The following is a 9,255-nucleotide window of genomic DNA, read 5'->3' as shown; positions in this document are numbered from 1 at the left end:
GAATGAGTGACTGGATTACATTAACTTGCTTTTCGTTTTTACCTGGTAACAATTGAAGAGCTCTTTTCCAAAACGCTATATACACCATTTTTGACTTTTTGCATTTTATAATTATATTCTCTATAACACAACAAGGTTAAAATGCAACTAAGTAGAAGTTTGCAGTATTGGCAGGCAGTAGCCTATTTGAACAGTCTCAGCCATGCAACTGAGAAGAGGTTGAATATGCTACACAAAGATTATAAAAGACAACTACCCCCCACGTACTACAATATCTAGAGCCAAATAATAGGGACACCAGTGTTTTATTTCACCTTTATTTTGGAATTCCCAGATGCCATTTTAAATCATCTGAAATAACTTACAGTATTAAGTAATGTGCCATATATATATATATATATATATATATATATATATATATATATATATATATATATATATATATATATATAAACTTATACACTGCATACCCCTAGACACACAGCATACTTGAATAAAAATAACATTTTGTTACACAGGTGCATGAGTAAGGGACAGCTCTTCCACATACCCATGCCATTGTAATGGGGGCAGGCGTTTGTTTACATTTCAAAAAAACATCTTCATTTATTCCCAATAACATTCAAAAGGTTATGCAACATCAGCAGACAACTAGCAAACAGACAGTGATACCTTTTGGGATAGTATTTGGATTAGGCCTATGTTAAGAAGGTTTTTAATGCAATCAAAGTCTGCCCCCATTAGAATAGCTCAGATCTCAGAAAGAGCTGAGTCAAAAAATGCCAGCATCACCGGGTACTGACAAGTCAAGGGTAGCATGAGCTATACAACAGCATATTGAAATTGGCAGAAGCTATCTTTTTAAGAGGCAAATGGTTGAGTAATCCAGTGCCACTTTGATGATATGGGCATTCTAATTTACCAGAAATCACCAGACATAACCTTCCATTCATTTTCAATGTTTTTTTTTTTCTGGTGAGTTAGAATGTCCATACCACCAAAGCACCAAAACGTGGTATGGAAATCTATGAGACATAATGAAGAGGGAAGTGTGGGTGATCAGATCACACAAAAAAACAGCTGGCATCAAAGCATCAAGGATATCTGGGCTTCTATAACCCTGATGCAATGCCACTGCCCATTGACTTCAATGGTGCGACACCTTCCATTCTGACACACATTGAGACACACTGCCATGCAAAGCAAGTAAGAGTGTGGGGAGATATAATCACAAATAGTAGCTACATTCCTGTCCTGATGCATCTGCCAGATGGCAATCTAGCAAAGAACTTGTGCCGAGGGTGCAGTAACACATGGAGAACCATGATGTGATGCAGTATGTGATGGTTTATTAGCAGTTTTGTGGTTGTAGTGTCTTCTACAGGGTTCACAAGAAGTGTAGATTTTGCAGAGGTGTTGGAGGCCCATGACTGGTCCTGGATGGTGCACCACCTTCACCGAATCTCCCCTGATGCTGATGAGTTGGACATGCTGGAAATGTCATCTAAAGTTTGGCAAAGAGAGAAGATTAGAGGAGAGTGCGTGCGTGTGTGTATGTGTGTGTTATTAACCCATTTTAGCCTGATGCTGCACACACGACGAAAACTGTGCTTAGATTTTTATTCGACACATTTACGTACATTGCCCTTTAAAATGCAACATTTGCAACATTAGCCCATCTGATGACCCCATCTGACCTCTGTGTACTCTGCTGATCCGATGAGGCCGAACTCCTCAGCTCCCCAGCTGCCAAAGATGATGGACCGCCGAGGCCTCCATACTCCTGCCTCACACAAACACAAAAACACTCATACTGCATGTTCCACCATTGATCATCATCATTATCTTTATCTCCATCATCATCTCTACCATTACCGTTATCAATTCACCATGTGTCCACTATTGTCGTTTGTGTGTGTGTGTCTGTGTGTGTACTGTATGTGTTTGTGTGTGCGTGTGTGCGCGCGCGTGTGTGTGTGTGTGTGTGTGTGTGTGTGTGTGTGTGTGTGTGTGTGTGTGTGTGTTTGGCTGAGAGAGACAGAGAGAGTGTGCGTGCATGTGTGTGTGTGTGTGTGTGCTGTGTGGATTTTTGTTGAGCAGGGATCTCACTTACCAATTAGCATGTTTTCCTCTTGTTACCAGCATCAGTCTGAACCTGACTGGACACCTGTGCACTTCACCATATGTGAACTCTGAGGGCAAGTGTAGAAGCCTGGCAAATAAAGACAGGAGTAAGTCGGTCTCAGTATCACTGTGCAACTACTTTCACAATGTAATATGTTGGTTTAGTTGAATTCTGTCCATCACAATTTAATATTATGGTTTACATTTAGGCATACAACTTTCACAATGCCATAAGTTACATTTCGCTAGCTGGTGTCCTATTTGGTAAGGACATATACAAGCGATGTAGGCTGTACAGCAGGAGTGGGCAACTTTCATTATAAGGTGGGCCAACATTTTTAATTACCACAATCAGTGGGCCACATCACCACGCACTTGAGAGAATTTACAAAAGTATACTTCACTGTTTCTTTATTTATACCTGAATGCTTACACTATTGATTTATAGGGGGTTAAAAACTGTCCTTTTTCTTTTTTTTAAAAAAGTGAGAAGTTGGGCTGCATGTGGCGCCCGAGCCTCCAGTTGCCCATCCCTGCTGTACAGTATCCTAACAGAAAGGCTCTCATAGTATTTCAAATAATGGTCTATATAAAAACTGGTTATAATAGGTACAGTGCAGCATAAACAGGGTTGAGGGGGTGGTTTCTTTTATTTCGTTGTACCTACCGAGTAGTTTAGCCAATGTCTGTGTGACACGTTCATGCTGCCACCTCCACAGCATCCTCTTCACAACCGCAGGGGCAAAACATCTGAAAACATAATAATGTAATCCTTTTTCAGTCCAAGATATAGACTAGAAAATGAGTGACAGCATCACAATCAGGTATGCAAGTGTAGTGGACCCCCCATTTTTGGCTTTTTGTTATTCCCTTATTCTCACTCCCTGTCTTTTTGTTGTCCTGTCAGAAGTTGTCTTTTAGTTTAATTATGCTGTTGCACGTTTTCGCCAATAGATGGCATCATAGGACCAGTAATGAGTGCAGAGACCCTCTCTGGTGCAGTAGCCAGTGACTTCGGTCACATAAAGAACGAAACGTGGAAGTGACAGGCTTTGTTATGATACAGAAGTATCAAAATGTGGAGACACCCCAACCGGAGGTAGAACAAAACACAAGAGAAGTCACATTTTGGGTGCTTTTTTTGTTTGGAGGTGCATATGAAAATGTGTAAAATTTTTAGGCTTAGCATTAAAATCACTTTGGCCAAGAATCATTTTCATGTATGGGACACCCTAGAGATGAGGAAAAACATTATTGGGTTTTGTTCTACCTCCGGTTGGGGTATCTCGAAAACGAAGGCCTTTTTGGGCCCATTGTCACTAGCCTAAAGGCAGCGGTGTCAGCTGTACAGTTATGCTGAGGTTAATGTAAATAAACAACGAACTCAGCAAAACTCTACACACTTGAGGACCTTATTCATAAGTGTGCAACATAAGCATTCACGCAATAATGTCACCAGGTCACATTTAAGATTTAATTAGGAGTCTTTTGTTATGGATCTTATGTAGTGATAGACTTACCATTTCTTGTTATGGCATATCTGGCCTATTCCCAAGAGAAGGCTGATGTCCCTGTCTGTTGATCTGATTTTGACGTCGGCAAGATGCTTCGTGTTGTCTGGGTTTCAAACCTAGTGGTGAAATGACAAGGGATTTTATGTAAACAAAATGCTTATTTCAGTAAGTGTACATACAGTAAACAGATCTAAGAAGTTCCCAGAGCACCCTACGATAGCTGGCATGGTTGGCACAAAGACCCAAAGAGCAAAATTGTCCCAAGATTGTCTTCCAAACAATTCCACTCCAAGCATTTTCCTTCTGAAATAAACAATGATAATGTCCATATCCAATCAAACCTAAGTAAGCAGCTATCTCGTCAGGTCGGCCTTACCATAGACACATCTGTGGCCCGTAAATGTACAATCTCAAACGTCATCACCATATAAGCCATGGCACAACACAAGCGTTTTTTTCTATAATAAACAAGATATCTCGGCACATTTGCGCTAGTTATCTGAACACTGATTGTTAACGAATGCCCGAAATAGTGTAGAGCTAGCTGCCATTTATGTTATGCTAGCTAGGGTCAAGTCATCTCATCCAAACTAGCCACAGTAAGGGGGAAATTACGCTTCAAATGAACGGGAATGACTCAAAACTTTAGAAATATATTGTTAGAATGTACCGTATACAAGGTTAGTCTATGAGGTTAAATAGTTTTCTTACATATATATTTTTTATATCCCAGTTACGTACCTTATCTTCTGCACGAATCGAGGCCTCCTGTTTCATTGGCACGAATGAATGAAAAATCCTGTCAGGGAGCGGAGCAGTTAACCGCAGCCTTTTGTTTACAGTTGTTACCAGGGCAACGCAGCTAGGACCCCAAAGCGACAGATAAGGCAGAAGCGACAGGTAAGGTGCCGACAGACGTAAATATTTCGCTAAACTTTTTAAGATCATTACTTTTAAATAACGCACTTATTAGTGACGTTCCACCGAACGGATTTATAATACAGCAACATCTGTGAGGACGAAATTAGGTCACTCTCGCTGCCTGCAACCTCAAGTTGACCAAATGCATTGGTTTCAGTCCCAATAAAGTGCTTCCCATTTTCCATATTTTCATCCCAATGCTTTGTTTTCCCAAGCGAATGCACGCAAAACAGTTAAGACGTAATTTCATGAAATGTCTTTGTATGACCAGCGCATGTATAGGCTAAATGACAATTAGCTTGACTTGACCATGGTCGGCTGTCAATTAAGGAAGTTGATACACATCGAAGTCGGGTATATTTATTGTGCCATTAGATATGTGGTTAATAATAACAGAGGCGGAGAGCGTCGTGTCCGGCAGATAGAAGTACTCTTTATTAGACAACATCCGGTGTGTAACCCCCAAACATGTCCCCAGTACATCTCCTCCTTTTAACTTCCTAAATAAAAGTAAAGCATTTAACTTCCTGAATATGGTAGATCATCTTTACTAGAATCGTACCTTTTAGTGAACGTCTATGAACACCTCTTTAGAGTAAACAACGTTAACATCTTTAACTCTTTTTAACATCCCGATGAAAGTAAATCCAGTACCATTACCTGAGTACCTGCTTACGCTTCAGTAAACATCTTTACAGCAAACATGTAACATGTCTACAAAAATACAAACATACAACATGTCAAGCTTGTCACTTTGTTTTCCATGCTTTCACCTTTTTCTTGTTTTTTTTTTTTTTTTTTTTTGCAGGTGAAGATGAACGTACCTGTCTCCCGATCTATACCCTATACGTCCAGTCTATCTGGGGGTCTTGACACTCTGCCTGACCGGGTGGTGGTGACAGATTGAGTGTCTGTCTGCTGTGGGCCCGGTTGGGTGTCTGCCTGCAGTGGGCCCGGGTCTGGCACCGGTGGTGTCTCAGGAGGGTTTCCTACTGCACGCAGGTGAAAGCGGTTTCGTCTGAAGACACCCCTGTCCGTCTGGACAAGGACGGATCTTGGGGTCTCTGCTTGCCTGAGAACCGCTCCCGGGATATTGTCTGTTGTAATCCAGACTTCCTGCCCTTGTGACAGGAATGGCAGTGGGCGTGCCAAGTGACGCCGGTTGAAGCGTGCCTCCTGTTTAAGACGTCCTTGTCTGTCAGCCCTCTTGAACTCCTCCAGGTTAGGCCAACGTGGGACGAGTGATTTCTCTGGCTGCGGGACTGTTGTCCGGAGATGCCTCCCCATAAGCAGTTGGGCTGGGGAGTACCCATGCTCTAAGGGTGTTGCTCGGTAAGCCAGAAGAGCCTCAGACTGATCAGTCCCTTTTTTCCATAGACTTTTCACTGTGCCTACTGCACGTTCGGCTTCCCCATTGGCTTGAGGGTATCTGGGGCTGCTAGTAACGTGCTGAAACTGGTATGCAGTGGCAAAGTCTTTGAAAACCTCTGACACATATTGCGGCCCGTTATCCGATACCAAAGTGTCAGGGATGCCATGCCTGGAGAAGGCTTCTTTCAGTGCAGCTATAACGCTCAATGAGGTTGTGGCTGTGAGGCGTGCTACCTCAATGTATCTAGAAAAGTAATCCACAATTAACAGGTAAGCGTTTTCTTTCCAGGTAAACAGATCTGTGCCCAATCTCTGCCATGGACGAGCTGGAGTGGGAGTAGACTGCATCGGCTCTCTGTGGGGTGTCTGGTTGATTCGACAAGGATCACAGTTTATGACCATGTCTTTGATTTGCCTTGACAGTCCTGGCCACCACACTGCCTGTATGGCCCGTGCACGGCACTTACCGATGCCCTGATGGCCCTTGTGGAGCTGCTGTAGGGTTTCCTTCTGAAGAGATAAAGGAATCACTAACCTGTCGTCTTTCAGCAGCAGATTGTTGATCAAGTGGAGATTCCCTCTCTCCGACCAGAAAGGTTTAGCCTCCGGCTCCAGTTCACTTTTCTCCGGCCATCCCTGAAGACAGTACCTGGCTACGCTGGAACATGCCTTGTCGGCACGCTGGGCCTCGGCTATTTGCTGCAGACGTGGCTCTGATGCTGGCAGCGCCGCACGCACTGTGTCAACGAACACCTGGACATCCCTCTCGAGTTGCCGCTCTGCAACAGAGGGTGCGTCCTTGATGGGTGCCCGTGATAGCGTGTCAGCAGTGATGAGTGACTTCCCAGGGACGTGCTGGATCTCGTAGGTGAATCTCAGCAGTCTCAGGCGGAAGCGTAGTATCCGTGGAGGAAGTTCATCGAGGCCTCTGGATCCCAGCAACGGTAGTAGGGGTTTGTGGTCTGTAATGAGTGTGAACTTTAATCCTAAAAGGTAAGAGTAGAGGCGCTCACAGGCCCAGGTGGCGGCCAGGGCCTCCTTCTCTATTTGAGCGTAACGTTTTTCGGTGTCCGTGAGGCTCCTGGATATGTACGTAATAGGCCTCCATGTGCCGTCGGTTTGTTTCTGCGTGAGTACGGCTCCGATACCGTAAGAGGATGCGTCAGCTGCAACTCTTGTCTCTGCCGTTGGTGAGTACTGGGCCAGCACTTGTGGGGAGCTCAACGCCAGTTTTAACTGTTTGAATGCCTCAACTTGACTTAGGCCCCAACACCACTCGTTTCTGTCGCAGAGCAGTTCCTTCAGTGGTGTGGTGATTGTTGCGAGTCCGGGAATAAATTTTGCCAAGTAGTTGGCCATTCCCAGCAGTCTGCGTACATCTGCGACGTTCTTGGGCTCTGGCATGTTCGTAATGGCTTTCACCTTCCCGGGGTCAGCCTCGATCCCTGCAGCTGTCACTGTGTGTCCAACAAAGATCATGCTGTCACGCCCAAACTCACACTTTTCGTTTAGTGTCAGCCCTTCCTCCTTCGCTTTCTGTAACACTTGATGTAATCGTCTGTCATGTTCTTCTTTGTTTCTACCAAAAACAAGAATGTCATCAGCGTGGCAAAGCACCCCCTCCTGTGACTCCATCATCTGGGACATCCGACGCTGGAAATGTTCAGGAGCCGACGAGATTCCGAAGGGGAGTCTGTTGAAGCAGTACCTGCCATAGGGAGTTATGAAGGTTGTCAACAGCGCTGACTCCTCAGCCAGAGGTATTTGCCAGAAGCCCGACCGGGCATCGAGCTTGGAAAACACTTTTGCTCCAGACAGTTGCGCTAGAGTCTGGTCAACCGACGGTAGGATGTGTCGCTCTCTTTTCACCCATTTGTTGAGGTGAGTGAGATCAACGCAGACCCTTATCTTCCCGTTTGTTTTCGGAATGACAACCATCCCCGCACACCAGTCTGTAGGTTGTGTGACCTTTGAGATGACTCCCATTGCTTCCATGCGGTCAAGCTCCTCTCGTACTTCTCCTCGGAGGGGAATTGGGATTCGTCGTGGCGTAGAGAGAGCAAACGGAATGGCGTCCCCCTCCAACGCAATGGTGTAACTTTCCTTGAGACATCCCAAGCCACGGAACACTGTTGGATATGCAGCCTTGTAATCGTCCGGAGTGTCCCTCACTTCCTCAATTCTTTGTACCAGGTGCAAGGCTTCGATTGCTGGTAAACCCAGTAAGGGCTTTGAGAGCCCTGTCACGACGTACACCTCCTGTGCTGCACTATTGCCCTTCGCTGACATCGTGCTCTTAAAGCAACCTTGGACCTCCAGCACATTATTTCCTGGTCCGTACAGGACTTTGCTGGGTTTTGTGAGAGGGCCGTCACGCTCCACTTTGAAGATTTCCTGGGGAATGGCCGTCACCGCCGCGCCAGTATCCAATTTGAATGTGACTGGTTCTCCATTAAGAGACAATGTTTCCATCCATTCTGTCACTGAGCGAGTGCTGACTGTGTTGACTGTCACTGACCCGAGGAGGAGCTCGTATTCCTCATCGTCTTCCTGCCACCGTTGCTGCGTGACAGCGTGGACTGCTCTCGAAGACCGACAAACTGCAGCATAGTGGCCCCTTTTTTCACATTTTCGACAGTTTGCATCTCTTGCTGGACAGTCTTTCCATTGGTGGTATTGTGTTCCCCCACACCACTTGCACTCTCTCTCTGCCCCTGCACGGGGGCTGTTCTGCGCTGTTCTGAGCTGAGAGGGCTTCTCTCTGGGATATTTCCCTTTTTCTGCTTGAGGTCTTGGCCCCTTGCCTTTGTACCGTATGCTGTCTACATTGTGATCTGAAGTTTCGCCATGCAGTAGCAACTGCTGCTTCTTCACCATTTCGTTTTGACGTACCGTTGTGATGGCTGACTTCAGAGTCAATGTTGAGTCTAGCTGTAGGCGTTCTGACAGCTTTTTGTCCCGGATTCCTACAACTATCCGGTCTCTTATTAATTCGTCTCGGAGTGTGCCAAATTTACAGTTCTCGGCCAAAGTGTGCACAGACGTTATAAAGGATTCTGCACTTTCTCCCTGCTCCTGCATTCTCAGATTGAATTTTGCTCTTTCATATATCACATTATGTGTTCCCACGAAATGAGTCTCAAAAGCACTTTTCACTTTGTCAAAGTTCTTTTTGTCTGCTTCAGACAGTGGTAAGACACTTAGAATGTCATCTGCTGTGTCTCCTAAAGTATACAGGAGAGAATTAACTTGGTACTCATCTGGTTTATCAATGAGTCCAGATGCTATGCGAAAGCGTTCAAATCTCCTAATCCACTTTGGCCAA

The 9,255-nt window shown here is 45.0% G+C and overlaps 1 long non-coding RNA gene across 2 annotated transcripts; it reads right to left on the bottom strand.

The window, feature by feature from the left end:
• Window positions 1-495: 495 nt before the first annotated feature.
• On the bottom strand, window positions 496-3,911 carry LOC134454945 (uncharacterized). Of its 2 annotated transcripts, XR_010035940.1 has the most exons (5): window positions 3,645-3,911; window positions 2,792-2,874; window positions 2,114-2,212; window positions 1,698-1,783; window positions 496-1,504 (listed from the first exon to the last, which is right to left on the bottom strand). It is a non-coding gene; the product is annotated as an uncharacterized LOC134454945 (long non-coding RNA). The 2 variants fall into 2 exon arrangements; XR_010035939.1 differs by lacking the exon at window positions 1,698-1,783 and having other exon boundaries at window positions 499-1,504.
• Between the last annotated feature and the right edge of the window lie 5,344 nt (window positions 3,912-9,255).

The sequence above is a fragment of the Engraulis encrasicolus genome, chromosome 9 (genome assembly GCF_034702125.1).
Source record: "Engraulis encrasicolus isolate BLACKSEA-1 chromosome 9, IST_EnEncr_1.0, whole genome shotgun sequence".
In the NCBI taxonomy this organism is placed as follows: domain Eukaryota; kingdom Metazoa; phylum Chordata; class Actinopteri; order Clupeiformes; family Engraulidae; genus Engraulis; species Engraulis encrasicolus.
The sequence above is the reverse complement of the archived record's forward strand: the minus strand, read 5'-3'. Positions and strand labels throughout refer to the sequence as shown.